Genomic DNA, 18,506 nt, shown 5'->3' with positions numbered 1-18,506 from the left:
TTCCTGGCGCATGTATGAGATGCACTTGACTTTGTTCCTTAAAGCCGGGTGTGACACTGTGCCATGTTGAGAGATTAGCGGCACGGAAACGTGGAGATAGGGACAACAGCAAGCTCGCCCTAACGCTTGATTCCTTCCATCACATGGGGCTATGACCACCCTTTCACATCCATGTCCCCTACTGCATTGATGCATCTCACTGTCTCGAGCTGCTGGGGTGCGTTCTCGAGTGGTTACTGAAAACATTCCTCTTGGTGGCCCCATGGCCCCATGCCAGCCAGCATGGCGCATCATTTTCAGATAGAAAATCTACTAGAGGGTGAAGCATGCGGGGTAGAATTTTGTCCTTGCGCCCCCTTTTTTTTGACTTGTCAGGTGTGACTCAATCAGATGTGTCTGCCATTGGAACTATCAGGAATCTTCGCAATGATGCTCAGTGGAAAGTGACGCTTTTAGCCTACAAAGGAGAGACTAGTGTTTGAGGGTAATTTGAGAGCAAGTGTGAGAGTATCATTGTTTCAGAGGAAAGGCTTACCTCTCAACCAATATGGAGTCATGTACATCTTTTCAGTTCCCCCGACAATCACAAGGGCAGTGCTAATCTATTTGAACGTGAATTTCCAAACCTCCCTGACATTGGAGGATCCATCAGCAGCGTCATTGAGCCGCTCAGGTTGCCTGGTGCCTGAGAACAACCAAAAGTTAGTAAAAGCAACACTTTGAGTCCCACATGCATGGTGTGCAAAAGTAAAACATAATCCACATGACAGATACAGAGAATATTGGTTGTACTCTACGGTTATGCTCACATCAACAACAACAAAAAAATGTAATATTACCCATTGTTTAAGGCATGTACAATATCACATTAAGAATGGATGATCTACATTTTAACAACTTGACGTTTTCATGATAGCAGGAATGCTCAATTATGTCACCAACGTTCGGTGACAGGGTCGGTGGCCGCTGTGGCATGCCAACAATGGGTTCCTAAGTGAGTTGTGGTGCCCAACATTGTTGTTTGGTCTTCTGATCGAAGATGTTCAGGGATGTGGTTGTGTACCCCTAGTTGTGCAGCATGTGGACCCAAGTTGTGCAGGTTTAACCCTTACTGTTCCAAACTATAACTTGTTTTGGCTTTTCTAGGTACATAGATCTTACTACACACTTAGATATATGTTATGTCTAGATACATTGCAAAACAATGTACCTAAAAAGCCAAAACGATTATAATTGGGAAGAGAGGGAGAAGTTTTTAGGCCAACTTTCCCTTATTAAGTTGGTCAATTCTCTTCTAACGGCAAAGCAAAGGTTTTGCCCTCTTTTCGGGAAAAAAGGGAACATTTGTAGTAATATGGAAATAAAATAAATACCTTCCCTTATGTTAGACAGTGTGTGTGTGAGTGTGTGGGCCGGCACCACTGTTGGGCTGCCGGCCCATTAGGGTTAGGGTTTCCTGTGTCTCTATATATTGTAACCCCATCTATTATCAATACAACACTTTACATTTCTACATGGTATCAGAGGATTAGGTTTAGGGTTTTGCTCCTCTCTCCCACCTCCAGCAGCCGCCGGCTGCCCAAACACCAGCCGCCACCCACGTCCAGCCGCCGCCCCGGGAGGGAGGGATCCTCCCGGGGCGGCTCCCTTCCTGGCCGCCGCGCTGACCGCCACGAGCTGCAGAGCGTGAGCTTCGGCTCGTCCTCGGACCACTCGCGCTCGCGCTCGGCCTCCACGGCCACGGCGCGAATGGAGGTTGCTGCGGCGAAGCAACTCCTCCCCATGGCGCGGGGCCCCAACTCCTCTTCGTCCTCCACCTCCTCTCCCTCGTCTACGGCCGCCACCTCCCCGTCACGCCGCTGCTGCCCGACCCCCTCAACCGGTCGCAGGGCACGGAGGAGGACGAGGTCGCCGAGCGCACGACCATCGCGCAGACCGGCTTCTTCCTGCACCCCTCGCCCACTGGCGCCGCCACGCCTGCTGCTGCTGACGCCCCGCTCTCGCGGCCCGGCGGCGCCCGCGCCTCCACACCGGCGACGGCCGCCCCTCCCTCCCCGGCGGCCGCACCTGCTCCCCTTCGCCGTTCGACCCCAACCCGGCGCGGCGGCATGGCTCCACTCGACCTGCGCAGCGACGGTGCGGCCCGACCTGGGCAACGTGGATCCCGTCCTGGGCGGGGCGCCCACGGCTCCCCTCCCCTGTCGTTGCGCCACAGGCTCTGCCCCACGCGACTGGACTCGCTGCCCCCTGCAGTCGCGACACCAGCCATGGGCCTCGCGGCTTCTCTCCCCAACCCCAGATCCGGGCTGCCCGAGTCCGCGCCGCCGCCGCGTACAGGGCTGGTCGTCGCCGCCGGTCCTCATGTTGGCCGTCTGCTCCGCTGCCTCTCTGGCTGTGAGGGCCTCCTTCCCCTCGGCCGCTCTCGCACCTGCGCGCCTCTCCCCTGTGCCGGTATCTCTGCCTGTGCAGCCCCCTGTCATCGCGCTAGCCACCTCCTAATTGCTCGCGCTATCGCCCCGGCAGCGCCTCCCACTTCAAGCTTCTCCTGTCACCGGTGCCGTCAACACCCCTTGCCAGGTCCGGCGCAGGCCCCTGCCCGGCTGGACCCACCCCCCTGTCCACCCCCTTCATCGCCCTCGCTGGATCCGTCGCTGCCGCGGCCTTCCCGGCCGGATCCACGTAGCTGCGTCCTTCTCGGCTCGATCCGCCGTCCCTTTGGCTGGATCGCGTCTCCCCATCCGGATCCGTCGCTGTCGTGGCCTTCCCGGCCGGATCTGACATTCCCCTTCTTTTCTGCCGCGGGCGCGGACACCATGACCGGCGCAGACGCGTGCGCTGCCGTCGGCCTCCCTGGCGGGGCTCGTTGAGGCCCGGATGATCGAAGAAGCAGAAAGGTCGGCCTGCTGGTGCCCTTTTGCTGTGTCGCCCTGCCGATCGTTGACGCTCGAACGTCGACCCCTCCCGAAGATCAGGCTTTTGCTGCGCGTCTTCTGACCGCGACCACCTCGACTTCGGCTACCTCGGCATCTAGGGGCTATCGTCTTCTTGGAGCACACAACGGTCTCTACTCCAGCCGCAACATTCGCACCATCACGACGCTGCGACTGCGGGGGGATTTCAACCCGTCGGCTCCTACCTTCGGCCTCTACTCCAGTCTCATCGTGTGTGGTGCCCCCGTTGCGACTGCGGGGGGATGTTAGACAGTGTGTGTGTGAGTGTGTGGGCCGGCACCACTGTTGGGCTGCCGGCCCATTAGGGTTAGGGTTTCCTGTGTCTCTATATATTGTAACCCCATCTATTATCAATACAACACTTTACATTTCTACACCTTACACTTTGAAAATACTTAACAAAATCAAACTGATTAATAGTACTATTTCCATGTCAGCAATCTAAATAGTTCTGCACATAGTAGCAGCCAAAGTTGAATATGCTCAATTATTAAGATATCATTGACATATGTAGAAGAAAGAGAAATGAAACATAAACAATCTGATCACTATTTTTTTGGAAAAGGAAGCTTTATTACTTAGCAAATTACGTCCAGGGGATACAATTGGACTAAGAAGACTCACAGCCTCTACACAGCTAGGGTGTACATAGCCACTCACACACACAGAGAAAAGACCAGCCAAAACTAGCTAGACATGGCGAATTACGACACACTCCGTTGTCTTCACAACAAACCACCAACATAGCAAAATTTGGGTCCTGACGAAGACTCTCCAAAGACAACGCCTCCAAGGAGAACATGATACGCACACGTAGCATCGTTGTCATGGACCAACCACTAAACACCAGACCAAAGGCTTTCACCACAGAGTCAATCCTTGACCAATAAACAATGCCTCTAGCAAGGCCATTGCCAAGCACAACCATCTAAGGTCAGGCCTAGGGATATCTCCCCGAGATCAAAGATCATGATTTCGACGATGCCACCACCCACCATCCGAGCCAGCGCTATTATACTACTATACTACCTAATCTTAGCCGATAACAACAGCCATGAACTCTGTATCAGATAACCCGTCTTTAGATGTCGGGTGCTATGAAGACCAATTCTCGAACTAGTCGATATGCATACGATAATCTAGTCCATATAGAACACATCTAAAGGTAGATCACATCACAAAGTAAGCGAATCTTTGTATCGACGCTAAGACGACTCACGTCACAAGGATTGTAAGCATCACACTAGCATAGCAATGAAGACACGAGAGCGGAGAAAAGTCACCAAGATCACCGATGGGTCCTAGACGCACGAGCCAACACCGCCGATCGTAGACGCGCAATGGACCGAAGGAGAGGCCCCAGCCATAGGTTGTGAGCACCGGCCAGAGAGCCCCCAGCCGTCGGCCAAGAGTGTGGCCCATCCGGGAGATGTCGAACCCACTGTCCCCGCCAAGGACGTGCCCCCACCCCCGCCGAGGTAACATCGCCGCCCCATCAGATCCGGGGGCGAGGATCGTAGGTCCGATGATGGAGCCCTCGGACCTAGGCACCCGACCCCGATCTCGTCACCGACTCGACGGAGCAAGTGAGAGGGGTGCTATCAAGGAGACCCAAATCGGGGCCCTCCGGCGATGACGAGGGGAAGGGAGGTGGGAGTGGCTGCGATGTCCTAGAGCATGCCCGCTGCCAGCCCCACGCGTGCGACGATGCAGAGCATGAGGGAGGCTCCGACGAGGAAGCGGGACGAGAGGAGTGGAGGCAATATGAGGCTGAAAGGGAAATGGGCTTAATCATTTCCTATAATCGATTTTGGTGGTTGACGTCCGTCACAAACCACATGAACTAATTAGTTTGCCAAGATGTCCTTCATCTCAGGTGCATAAGGTTCAACACAAACCAAAAAAGAAATTCAGTTGGGGACTCAAATAAATTTGGAACGAAGGACTTGAGAGTGTGCTGCCAGTGGCGCACCGGACAGTGTCCGGTGCACCAGGCCGAGCACCAAGCGAACATGCCACTCTCGGGTTTCTTTAGGGCGCGCTCCACTATAATTCACTAGACTGCCCGGTGTGTACCGGACATGTCCGGTGAGCCAACGGAGCAACGGTAACCTGGCGCCAACGGTCGTCTGCCAAAAGTGAACAGTGGTGAACAGTGCGCGACAGAGCTCAGAGCAGAGAAGTCAGAGCATACCGGACATGTCCGGTGTTGCACCGGACTGTCCAGTGCAGCTAAAGGAAAAAGGGTTCCAACGGTCAACCGCTCCAAACCCCAACGAGCGTGCTGATGTGGCACGCACCGGACAGTGAACAGTGCCTGTCCGGTGCACCACCGGACTGTCCGGTGTGCCCATCGCCAGCAAACTCAGCCAACGGCTAGGAAGGGGTTGGAGGCTATAAATATCCCCCCAACCACCTCCTTCAATGGCATCCAAGTTTTCTGAACTCCATATTCATTGCTAGAGCAAAAGCTAAACACTCCAAGACACATTCAAAGCATTCAATCCACTCCAAGCTCCCAAAATCAACTCTAGTGCTTAGAGACTTGTGAGAGGATTATTTGTGTTCTTTTGTTGCTTGAATTGCTTTCTCCTTCCCATTCTCATTCTTCTAAGTGCTTTGTAAAGCGAGCAAGAGACACATAAGTGTGTGGTGGTCCTTGCGGGGTCTTAGTGGCCCAATTAATTAAGGACAAGACTCATCCGGTCTAGGTGACCGTTTGAGAGAGGGAAAGGGTTGAAATAGACCCAGCCTTTGTGGCCTCCTCAACGGGGACTAGGTTCTTTGGAACCGAACCTCGGTAAAACAAATCACCGTGTTCACTTGCATTGATCTTCGCTTAATTTGTTGTCCCCTCTTTCATCTCTCTAAAGTTTCCTTGCTAATATTGATTTGAGTTTGCTCCCAAACGTCATCCGCATTAATTGAGCAACTCATAGCAAGATAAACAATCTTTCTCGCTCGAATTTAATTCTAACGCTAACCCTGGCCTTAGTGTGTGCTTAAGTTTATAAAATTCAGGTTTCGTCTATTCACTCCCCCTCTAGGCGACTATCAGAAGCAGGCAAATATTATTTCCCAAACTTGTAATTCCACAAGTTTGCAAAATGAAAATTTGATCCTACTGGAAGCAAGGTATGGGAGTATGGGGTGCATGAACAAAAAACATGTTTATTCACAGCTTGAGTCAGAAAAAATTACAACTTAATGTCTTTTTCAACCAAGCGCAGAAACTACCTTGTGCCACCACCTACTCCAAAGTAATGTTTCTTCTCTGCCATGCAAACCACACCACCAGGCACTATTGGAATTCGGCTCTTTGTCGAGTGCCAAGCAAAAAACCCTCGGTAAAAGAAAACACTCTGCAAAGAAGCTCTTTACCGATGTTTTATTTTTGACACTCGCCAAAGAAGCTCTTTACCGATGTTTTATTTTTGACACTCGACAAAGAGCTTCTTTGCCGAGTGTCAAATATATAACACTCGGCAAAGAGCTTCTTTGCCGATTACTTTTTTCAACACTAGGCAAAGACAATTGAAAAATCACATTTTAAAGCAGTAAATTAATACAAATGAAAAAGTTTTCAATTACAAAGTTGTATAACTCATCATGATGTACAATTTATATTTTGAACATTTCTTCCTATGACAAAATAAAAGTAAATTTGTTCATAAAACCTATATCTCTCTCATATTTTATGAAACTACGAGAGATATATATAAGATTTGTGCATATTGTTAGAACCATCATGTGAGATGAACAAATGACCAAACAACCAAAATAAACTTTGTAAATCTTAAGAAGTTATAGAATTTTGTAGTTGGCAACTTTTTCATTTAAAGTCATCTTGTCAACTAAAACTACGTCTGAATTTTAAAAATTTAAAATTTGAATTTTGAAAACGACCTCGAAAGAAAAAACCACCAACATGAAAGTTGTAGGTATTGAAGAGTTATGAAACTTTATAGTTGACATTGTTTTGGTTTAAAATCATCTTGTCATGCAAAACTATATTTGAATTTTAAAATTTAAATTTTTCAAACTACCTTGGATGGAAAAACACCAAAATAAAAGTTGTAGGTTTTGAATTGTAATAAAACTTTGTAATTGGCATGTTTTGATTTGAAATCATCTTATCATTGAAAAATTCATGTGAAGTTTTCAAATTTGAAATTATAATTTTGTAAACGGCCTCGGATATAGAAACTATCAAAATAAAACTTGTAGATCTTGAAAAGTTATGCAACTTTATAGTTGGTTACATTTTCAATAAATTAATTTAGTGTCTCAAATAATCAAATTAATCTTGATTTGTTATAGTACATGAGGAATGAAAACGTAATATAGACATAATTTATGTAGTAGTGTAGTTGTAGAGGAGGGTATGCGCGAGAGAGAGATTTGCGAGTTCGAATCTCACCATTTACAAAACATGTAAATTTGATTCAAAATAATAGTGAAAAATTATAGGGTTATGGGTATGGTAATGGACAGTGGTTGGAGAGTTGTTCCCATAATTAGAAAATGTTTTCCTATTTTTTTAGGTTTTTTGCGATTCTTAATTTGCCGAGTGTTTTTCGACACTCGACAAAGTCTTTGCCGAGTGTCCGAAAAAATACTTAGCAAAGAACCCTTTACTGATAAAATGTTTGTCGAGTATTCTTTACCGAGTGTAACACTCGACAAAAAACGTGAGTCCGGTAGTGTGGGTAGCACAAGCACTGCAAAAAGGCTTTCACTGTGTGTAAGTGAAAGTCGCCTAGAGGGGGGTGAATAGGCAAATCTGAAATTTATGAACTTTAAGCACAACTACAAGCCGGGGTTAGCGTTAGAAATAAAGTCGAGTCCGAAAGAGAGGGTGAAAACAAATCACAAGCAAATGAAAGCGGATGACACGGTGATTTGTTTTACCGAGGTTCGGTTCTTGCAAACCTACTCCCCGTTGAGGTGGTCACAAAGACCGGGTCTCTTTCAACCCTTTCCATCTCTCAAACGGTCACCTAGACCGAGTGAGCTTTTCTCCATAATCAACGCGTCACTTAGACCCCTTACAAGGACCACCACAACTTGGTGTCTCTTGCTTGATTACAAGTTGCTTGAGAACAAGAATGGAGGAAGAAGAAAAGCGATCCAAGCGACAAGAACTCAAATGAACACAAATATGTCTCTCTCACTAGTCACTAATTGTTTGGAGTGATCTTGGACTTTGGAGAGGATTTGATCTCTTGTTTGTGTCTTGGAGTGAAGTCTAGAGCTCTTGTATTGAATGCAATGACTGAAAACTTGGATGCCTTGAAGTGTGGTGGTTGGGGAGTATTTATAGCCCCAACCACCAAAATTGTCGTTGGGGAGGATGTCTATCGATGGGCGCACCGGACAGTCCGGTGCGCCAGCCACATCACCCAACCGTTAGGGTTCGACCGTTGGAGCTCTGACAGCCTGGGCCACCAGACAGTCCGGTGGTGCATCGGACAGTCACTGTTCACTGTCGGGTGCGCCTTCTGTCGCCTGCTCTGACTCTGCGCGAACTGTCCGCGCACTGTAGCGCTTTTCAGGTTTCCGTTGGAGTCGACCGTTGCGCTGTAGCCGTTGCTCCGCATGGCACACTGGACAGTCCGGTGCTACACCGGACAGTCCGTTGAATTATAGCGGAGTGCCTCTCAAAAAACCCGAAGCTGAGCAGTTCAAAGTTGATCTCCCTGGTGCATCGGACACAGTCCGGTGTGCCAGACAAGGGCAGCCTTCGGTTGGTTTTGCTCCTTTCTTTTTGAACCCTAACTTTAACTTTTTATTGGTTTGTGTTGAACGTTTGGCACATGTAGAACATGTAATCTAGAGCAAACTAGTTAGTTCAATTATTTGTGTTGGACAATTCAACCACCAAAATCATTTAGGAAAAGGTTTGACCCTATTTCCCTTTCAATCTACCCCTTTTTGGTGATTGATGCCAACACAAACCAAAGCAAATATATGAGTGCGGAATTGAACTAGTTTGCATAAGGTAAGTGGAAAGGTTGCTTGGAATTAAACCAATTTAAACTTTCATAAGATATGCAAGGATTACTTTCTTTCTTTTAACATTTTGGACCACGCTTGCACCACTTGTTTTGTTTTTGCAAATGTTTTTGGAAATTATTTTCAAAGTCTTTTTGCAAATAGTCAAAGGTATATGAGTAAGATTTCGAGAAGCATTTTCAAGATTTGAAATTTTCTCCCCCTGTTTCAAATGTTTTTCCTTTGACTAAACAAAACTCCCCTTTAATGAAATTCTCCTCTTAGTGTTAAAGAGGGTTTTTACCATTTGAAAGAAGATCAAATATTTTAGATACCTATTTTTGAAAAAATCCTTTAAATATTTCAATACCAATTGAGATAGAATTTCTTAGAGGAATACTAATTTGAAATATACCAATTGAAAACAACTTGTTTCGAAATTTTTTGAAATTGGCGTGGTGGTGCGGTCCTTTTGCTTTGGGCTAATACTCTCTCCCCCTTTGGCATTAATCGCCAAAAACGGAGTCTTTAGAGCCTTTTTAAATTCTCTCCCCCTTTGGCAAACAATATATAAGTGAAAGATTATACCAATGTGGAGAGCGGTGCGGAGTGATGGCGAAGGGTAAATAATACCGATAGAGTGGAGTGGAAGCCTTGTCGTCACCGAATACTCCATTTCCCTTTCAATCTATGACTTACTATAAGAATATACTTGAAAACACATTAGTCATAGCACATGAAGGAAATATGATCAAAGGTATATAAATGAGCTATGTGTGCAAAGTATTAATCAAAATTCCTAGAATCAAGAATGTTTAGCTCATTCCTAAGTTTGGTAAAGGTTTTCTCATCTAGTGGTTTGATAAAGATATCGGCTAATTGTTCTTTGGTGCTAACATAAGCAATCTTGATATCCCCCTTTGTTGGTGATCCCTCAAAAAGTGATACCGAATGACTATGTGATTAGTGCGGCTGTGTTCAACGGGATTATCCACCATGCGGATTGCACTCTCATTATCACATAGGAGAGAGACTTTGCTAAATTTGTAGCCATAGTCCCTAAGGGTTTGCCTCATCCAAAGCAATTGCGCGCAACAATGGCCTGCGGCAATGTACTTGGCTTCGGCGGTAGAAAGAGCTACTGAATTTTGTTTCTTCGAAGCCCAAGACACCAGGGATCTTTCCAAGAACTGACAAGTCTCTGATGTGCTCTTTCTATCAATTTTACACCCTGCCCAATCAGCATCTAAATAACCTATTAAATCAAAAGTGGATCCCTTAGGGTACCAAAGACCAAACTTAGGTGTATGAACTAAATATCTCAAGATTCGTTTCACGGCCCTAAGGTGAACTTCTTTAGGATCGGCTTGGAATCTTGCACACATGCATACGAAAGCATAATATCCGGTCGAGATGCACATAAATAGAGTAAAGATCTTATCATCGACTGGTATACCTTTTAATCTACGGATTTACCTCCCGTGTCGAGGTCGAGATGTCCATTGGTTCCCATGGGTGTCTTGATGGGCTTGGCATCCTTCATTCCAAACTTGGTGAGTATGTCTTCAATGTACTTAGTCTGGCTGATGAAGGTGCCCTCTTTGAGTTGTTTCACTTGAAATCCTAAGAAATACTTCAACTCCCCCATCATAGACATCTCGAATTTTTGAACCATAATCCTACTAAACTCTTCACAAGTAGATTTGTTAGTAGACCCAAATATGATATCATCAACATAAATTTGGCATACAAACAAATCATTTGCAATAGTTTTAGTAAAGAGAGTAGGATCGGCTATGCCGACTTTGAAGCCATTAGTGATAAGAAAATCTCTTAGGCATTCATACCATGCTCTTCGGGCTTGCTTGAGCCCATAAAACGCCTTTGAGAGATTATAGACATGATTAGGGTACTCACTATCTTCAAAGCCGGGAGGTTACTCAACATAGACCTCTTCCTTGATTGGTCCATTTAGGAAGGCATTTTTCACGTCCATTTGATAAAGCTTGAAACCATGGTAAGTAGCATAGGCAAGTAATATACGAATTGACTCAAGCCTAGCTACGGGTGCATAGGTTTCACCGAAATCCAAACCTTCGACTTGTGAAAATCCCTTAGCCACAAGTCGGGCTTTGTTCCTTGTCACCACACCATGCTCATCTTGCTTGTTGCGGAAGACCCACTTGGTTCCTACAACATTTTGGTTAGGACGTGGAACTAAATGCCATACCTTATTTCTTGTGAAGTTGTTGAGTTCCACTTGCATTGCCAACACCCAATCTGAATCTCTTAATGCGTCTTCTACCCTGTATGGCTCAATAAAAGACACAAAAGAATAATGCTCACAAAAATGAGCGACACGAGATCGAGTTGTTACCCCCCTTATGAATGTCGCCGAGGATGGAGTTCACGGGGTGATCTCGTTGTATCGCTTGGTGGACTCTTGGGTGTGGCGATCTTTGACTTTGATCATCTTCCTTGTCTTGATCAACTTCATCTCCCCTTGACCGTTGTCCTCCCCTTGAGGTGGCTCATCTTCTTGATCATTTTCTTTTTTTATCGAACGCGCAAGAGACATGCGCATCTTTTCCTTAAGAAGGAAGAGAAAAGGATCCAAAATGGATCAGTACAAGAAGACCCCCATTACGGTGGTCAAAAACAAAGAAACAAAAATACATCCATAAATAAAAGGAACTAGAAACTACTTTGACCTAAAGACCTGGGATTGAGGTTGTTAAGAGATCTAAGTTTGTAGCCCCTCCTAACACCCAAAGGTCCCTTTCCTCCTCGGTTCTCTTGATGGCTTCATTAAGGCAGGGTGAAAGCCCGTCAAAAACACAGGCGTTTCGGTGTTTCCACAATATCCAGAGGCCGAGACTGATAAGCGAGTTTAGCCCTTTTCTGGCAATTCCATGCAACTGATCACTACATCGTTTCCACCAGAGCATGGTATTCTCTTCATAGACATAAGGAGTGAAATTCTGGAGGTTGACCTTTGTCAGCAGCTTGAACCAGTAATTTCTTGCAAACACACAGCTCACGAGGAGATGGTCAATGGTTTCCATTTCCTGGTCACAAAGGGGGCAATGATCAGGGTGATCAAGCCCCCTCCTCTGAAGTCTGTCAGCTGTCCAACACCTCTACAGCGCCACAAGCCATAGGAAAAATTTGCATTTGGGGGGGACCAGGAGTGCCAAACCCTGTCACAATGCTCAAAATATGTTGACCCAATAAATAAACTCTCGTAGGCTACTTTGGCAAAGTATTTGCCATTATGGGCAAACCTAAAGATGTGTTTGTCCTCTCTATGCGGGTTTATGTTTACTGTGTTAATAGCATCCCAAAGATCAAGATAATCAGCAAGGACCTCCATAGTGAGATGTAACACCCAAAAATCTTAATGTGAAAGTTTAGTAAAAAGTTCTCCAAGGATTTTGATATTAGAATGTCTTCCAATAAGAATTTTGTTACATTGGAAGCAACATCACCTAAAATAAACATGTTCCTAATAAAGATTTAAATAAAATAATCTCTATATGAATTTATTACCCTTGGTTGAAATGAATATTTATAATTATTCTCAAAAGGATTTTATAAACTAGAGATTTTAATTCTTAAAATACCTATTTTCTATTTTAGTGAGTATGAATTCCATATTTAAAATCATTTGTTTAAATAGTATAATAAATAAAATAAACTAAACTTACATTTCATACTGTGGTTTTAAAGTGCACATTTAAAATTGAGTCAAAGTTTGAACTGGTTTTGAATCTAGTTTAAAATCCATGAATTGAAATAGAAAATAGTAAAAGAAAAAAAACAAAATGGGAAAAAGGCACCTGGGCCGATTCTGACGCCCTCGGCCCAGCTTCCTCCCCGCCGGCCCACTTGCGCCCCCTTTTCTTTTTCTTTTTCATGGTGTCACTTGCCAGTGGGCCCGGATCGTCAGTTTCGTCCCCTTCAAACAAACCGCGGACCTTGCGGCGTGTCCGCGACTCCTCGAGCAAATCCACGCACCAAATCCACCTCCGCTTCTTTGGGAAATCTGTTGCGACGACTCGCGCCGCCCGCCACGGACTCCTCGGCTGGATATCGCCCTCCCCGATGCGTATAAAGGAAGGGCCATGCCTTGTGACCACTGTGCACCGCCATAGGTAGAGAAACTCGTATCCGACATCGGTGACCTTGTGCCTGGGAATCTCCTCTTGGGTCAGGGTGCATCGCGAGTGGTTGGTGAGGTCGTTCGTGGACTCGGCGGCAGGGTTCGACCATCAAGGCAACGGTGAATGCTAACCGGAGCCGCTGCGCCGCCGTGATTCCACGCCACACCGTGGGCAGGGCTCCGAACGCCACAATCCTTGGAGGTAAGCCCACCTTCTGTCTCGCGATCGCCTCCATGTTGTTTTGGACTAGTCGGGTTGGGTGGTGTGGCCATCTGTCGCGGTTTTGACCAACTCCGGCGGGCACACCACCGTAACTCCAACGCGCCGCCGCGGTCAAACCACCTGGGGTAGGTGATGAGCTCGCGGCCCTCGGATTTTGAGGCGACGGGGGAGATTAGGTCTGGGGATCGCTCGGCCAGGGAGTGTTGTCGGCCGTTGGATCTCGAGCTAATGGCTAACATTGTGTACCGGTTGGATTTGGTTCTCAGCCGTCCGATGCGAAATGTGCGAGTGAGATTAGATCTCGTGCTTTTAAAATCACGGTCGTCGATCACCAATCGAAGGGCCAGTAGCGCATACCGGTTCGGATAAAGGGGATCTAATCCGGTCCCTAGATTCAGGATCGGACGGCCCAAATCTCTCTATACCCCTTCAGCCGAGCTAATTTCTAAAAATGACCTCGAGTAATTACAGAATCAACCCGCAGTCCACTTTGTGGGGAATCCTGAGTCTAGGAAAACTTGCGATCTAGCCTCGTAGTGTTACCCTGCCTCGCCTCCTCGGTAGAGGTGTATGGGAAGTCGCGATCCCTTAGCAGATGGGTAACATGACTTGTGGGTAAAGATGTGCCACCTCTGCAGAGTGTAAAACTGGTATACTAGCCGTGCTCACGGTCATGAGCAGCTCGGACCCTCACATGATTAATTTATGGAACTAAATTCAATTTGTCATATGCATTGCATCGCAGGTGATGTTGTTACTTTTGTTCTACTACTTAATTGGGTTGGTATTTACTTATACTTAGTAATTGCTAATAAAATTTTGACCAACTTTAAAAGCAATGCTCAGCTTCAACCATCCTCTTTGGTAAGCCTTACACTTCACGTGAGCTCCCACCTTTGGCGAGTTCATTCACATTATTCCCCACAACTTGTTGAGCGATGAACGCATGTGAGCTCACTCTTGCTGTCTCACATCCCCCCCCACAGGTCAAGAACAGGTACCGCAGGATGAAGCGCATGGAGGATGCTGTGGCGAGTTCGCGAGAGGTCTAGGCCGTCGTCTCCCAGTCAACTTTGGGTTGCTGGATTGTTTCCTCATATGATGTAATTATTTAATTATTTTTGTACATAACTCCTGTTATATAGTAAAGATGTGACATTCGATCATGTGCCACTATGCATCATATGTGTAAGGCTTGGTCCCAGCACACCTGGTGTTTATGTTCGCGCCCGGGTTTTGGACCCCTAAAATCCGGGTGTGACAGAAGTGGTATCAGAGGAATGTTGACTGTAGGACGAAACCTAGATAGAACTGGACAACCATTCTTTACTTACCTTACTCTGATTCTTTCTAAACTTCTCTTAATCTTTTCTCATCTATTTCCGCTTTACTCTGATTACTCTTACCTTTCTGCTTCCAAAGACAAACGTGGATTTCACACTTTGAAATCTTGTGCCTAAAGTGATTTTAGGAATAGGAGAACTAATCTTAGGAACAAAAACAAAACTATTTTTTTAGGTATTTATACGCTTAAGTGCTTGTTCTTATGATACTTGTCTGATTTGGATCTTTGATTGATTGTGATGGGTTGTGGAGTAATGTCCATAATTACATCTGCATATACATATAAACATAAATATAATTTATAAGATAACTAGACAATCTAGATTATTCCCCTTAGAAAAAAATATATATAGTATTCCGTATCTATCTCATCTTGACATATTCTATCCTACCTTTGGACATTCACCTCGTACAACTAGATACCCTAGTCTTGACATAAAATATCTGGTCAAGCCCTACCAAAGAATCTTCAGTACATAACCAACTATTAGCTCATTCATTCCGCCTACCAAATGATTCCCTTGCAAAACTATCTTACCATATGTATCTAACTCAGATGGTCAATACTAGGCGGGATGGTGGAATTGATTTACCTCCTAATCGACACACTCGACGGATATATAGACAACCCCAGCCACAACCAGCAGAGATGAATCCTTCTAATCCTCCACCAGGCGGAGTTGACCCACTGATTGCAGCTCAAATGAGGATGATGCAACAAATGGCTGACACTATGGCAGATATGCGCGCCCAAATGCAGCAAGAACGCTAGGAAATGCGCTAGGAAAGAGAGGATGCACGTCGGGAGATGCACCAAGAGCGGGAAGAGATACGCCAGGAGAGAAGGGTGCAACAACAGCAGCTGCAACAACAACTTCAACAACAGCAGCAACAACAACAGGTGCCATTGCCTCCACCTCCACCACCAGTTCCACCCCGAGATAAGCATCGGGAATTCATGAGCCACAAACCACCAACCTTCTCCAACTCCACGGATCCACTACAAGCTGATGACTGGCTAAAGTCTATAGAGAAGATGCTCAACATAGCTCAGTGCTCGGACCGAGAGAAAGTACTCTACGCATCAGGTCGTCTCGCTGGTCCTGCTGCAGATTGGTGGGATGCGTACTGCGCTGCTCATGCTGCTGTCGATACAATTACCTGGGCAGAATTCTCCACACAATTCAGGAATTACCATATTCCTGCTGGACTCATGAAGATTAAGAGAAAGGAGTTTCTCTCCCTCAAGCAAGGAAGTATGTCCGTGAGTGAATATAGGGACAAATTCATCCAGTTATCTCGATATACGCCTAGAGATGTTGAGGATGATGAGCAAAAGCAGGAGCTTTTTCTGGACGGTTTGATTGGACCCTTGCAATATCAACTGGTATCGCACACATTCCCATCCTTCCAAAGGCTACTTGACAAAGCTATTGTTGTAGAAAACAAGAGGAGTATATTTGGAGAGAAAAGAAAGGCTGCTAACCAAGGGCAGGCTGGAAGTAGTTCCCGTCCTCGCTATACTACCACTCCAAGTACACCAGCTAGTGGCAGTTCTGGACAACAAACTCAACAGGCACCAACTGCTCCTCCAAAAGCAAGCACCCCAGCAGGACCCGTTGCTCCTAACACAACCACCAACAGGGCATGCTTCAAGTGTGGACAACCGGGACACTACGCCAACTACTGTCCCAACAGAGCTGCCTACACTACACCAGCTCCAATGAAGCAAGGACAAGCCTCGGCAGGAAAGAGTCAGCCCCTATCTATCAACCGGGGACAAGCCCATCATGCAGAAGTAGAAGCTGAACCGGGTGAACATGAAATTCAAGAAGAAGAGCTAGTTGAAGATGAAGTAGTCGGTGAAGAAGTCAACGAACAACAAGAATAGAGATAAACATAAACATAGATACATATATACATATTTTACTACCTGTAAGACCTAAATATTAGTTTAGCTAGTAGTAGTATTTTACTATTTTAGTAATAATAATAAGGTCTAATTGACCCATGTGTTGCTAATAAAGTATGCATCATGCTGGGATTTTTGTGTGTGCATATGTTCTGAGATGACATAGTTATACACCTTTTCTTACAAATCTCGAGGACGAGATTTTTGTTAAGGGGGGTAGGATTTGTAACACCTAAAAATCTTAATGTGAAAGTTTAGTAAAAAGTTCTCCAAGGATTTTGATATTAGAATGTCTTCCAATAAGAATTTTGTTACATTGGAAGCAACATCACCTAAAATAAACATGTTCCTAATAAAGATTTAAATAAATAAATCTCTATATGAATTTATTACCCTTGGTTGAAATGAATATTTATAATTATTCTCAAAAGGATTTTATAAACTAGAGATTTTAATTCTTAAAATACCTATTTTTTATTTTAGTGAGTATGAATTCCATATTTAAAATCATTTGTTTAAATAGTATAATAAATAAAATAAACTAAACTTACATTTCATACTGTGGTTTTAAAGTGCACATTTAAAACTAAGTCAAAGTTTGAACTGGTTTTGAATCTAGTTTAAAATCCATGAATTGAAATAGAAAATAGTAAAAGAAAAAAAACAAAATGGGAAAAAGGCACCTGGGCCGATTCTGACGCCCTCGGCCCAGCTTCCTCCCCGCCGGCCCACTTGCGCCCCCTTTTCTTTTTCTTTTTCATGGTGTCACTTGCCAGTGGGCCTGGATCGTCAGTTTCGTCCCCTTCAAACAAACCGCGGACCCTGCGGCGTGTCCGCGACTCCTCGAGCAAATCCACGCACCAAATCCACCTCCGCTTCTTTGGGAAATCTGTTGCGACGACGCGCGCCGCCCGCCACGGACTCCTCGGCTGGAAATCGCCCTCCCCGATGCGTATAAAGGAAGGGCCATGCCTCGTGACCACTGTGCACCGCCATAGGTAGAGAAACTCGTATCCGACACCGGTGACCTTGTGCCTGGGAATCTCCTCTTGGGTCAGGGTGCATCACGAGTGGTTGGTGAGGTCGTTCGTGGACTCGGCGGCAGGGTTCGACCATCAGGGCAACGGTGAATGCTAACCGGAGCCGCTGCGCCGCCGTGATTCCGCGCCACACCGTGGGCAGGGCTCCGAACGCCACAATCCTTGGAGGTAAGCCCACCTTCTGTCTCGCGATCGCCTCCATGTTGTTTTGCACTAGTCGGGTTGGGTGGTGTGGCCATCTGTCGCGGTTTTGACCAACTCCGGCGGGCACACCACCGTAACTCCAACGCGCCGCCGCGGTCAAACCACCTGGGGTAGGTGATGAGCTCGCGGCCCTCGGATTTTGAGGCGACGGGGGAGATTAGGTCTGGGGATCGCTCGGCCAGGGAGTGTTGTCGGCCGTTGGATCTCGAGCTAATGGCTAACATTGTGTACCGGTTGGATTTGGTTCTCAGCCGTCCGATGCGAAATGTGCGAGTGAGATTAGATCTCGTGCTTTTAAAATCACGGTCGTCGATCACCAATCGAAGGGCCAGTAGCGCATACCGGTTCGGATAAAGGGGGATCTAATCCGGTCCCTAGATTCAGGATCGGACGGCCCAAATCTCTCTATACCCCTTCAGCCGAGCTAATTTCTAAAAATGACCTCGAGTAATTACAGAATCAACCCGCAGTCCACTTTGTGGGGAATCCTGAGTCTAGGAAAACTTGCGATCTAGCCCCTGCACTTTCCAGAAATTGGCGCGCAGTCCAGAGAGTAGTAAAATTAGAGAATTAATTTTGGAAATTGATTTTTAATACAAAAATAATTCCAGAAACTTGTTTAATTCATAGAAAATTCATATTAAGTCCGAATTGATCCATTCTAGTTTCATTAATT

At 45.9% G+C, this 18,506-nt stretch overlaps 1 pseudogene; it reads right to left on the bottom strand.

Annotated features, from left to right (window-relative positions):
• Positions 1 to 602: 602 nt before the first annotated feature.
• The window catches only part of LOC103634043 (histidine protein methyltransferase 1 homolog), a 46,407-nt pseudogene continuing 28,503 nt past the window's right edge, over positions 603 to 18,506 (bottom strand).

Source organism: Zea mays, chromosome 7 (genome assembly GCF_902167145.1).
Source record: "Zea mays cultivar B73 chromosome 7, Zm-B73-REFERENCE-NAM-5.0, whole genome shotgun sequence".
Taxonomy (NCBI): Eukaryota; Viridiplantae; Streptophyta; class Magnoliopsida; order Poales; family Poaceae; genus Zea; species Zea mays.
Note: the sequence above shows the minus strand (reverse complement) of the source record. Positions and strands in the feature narration are given on the sequence as shown.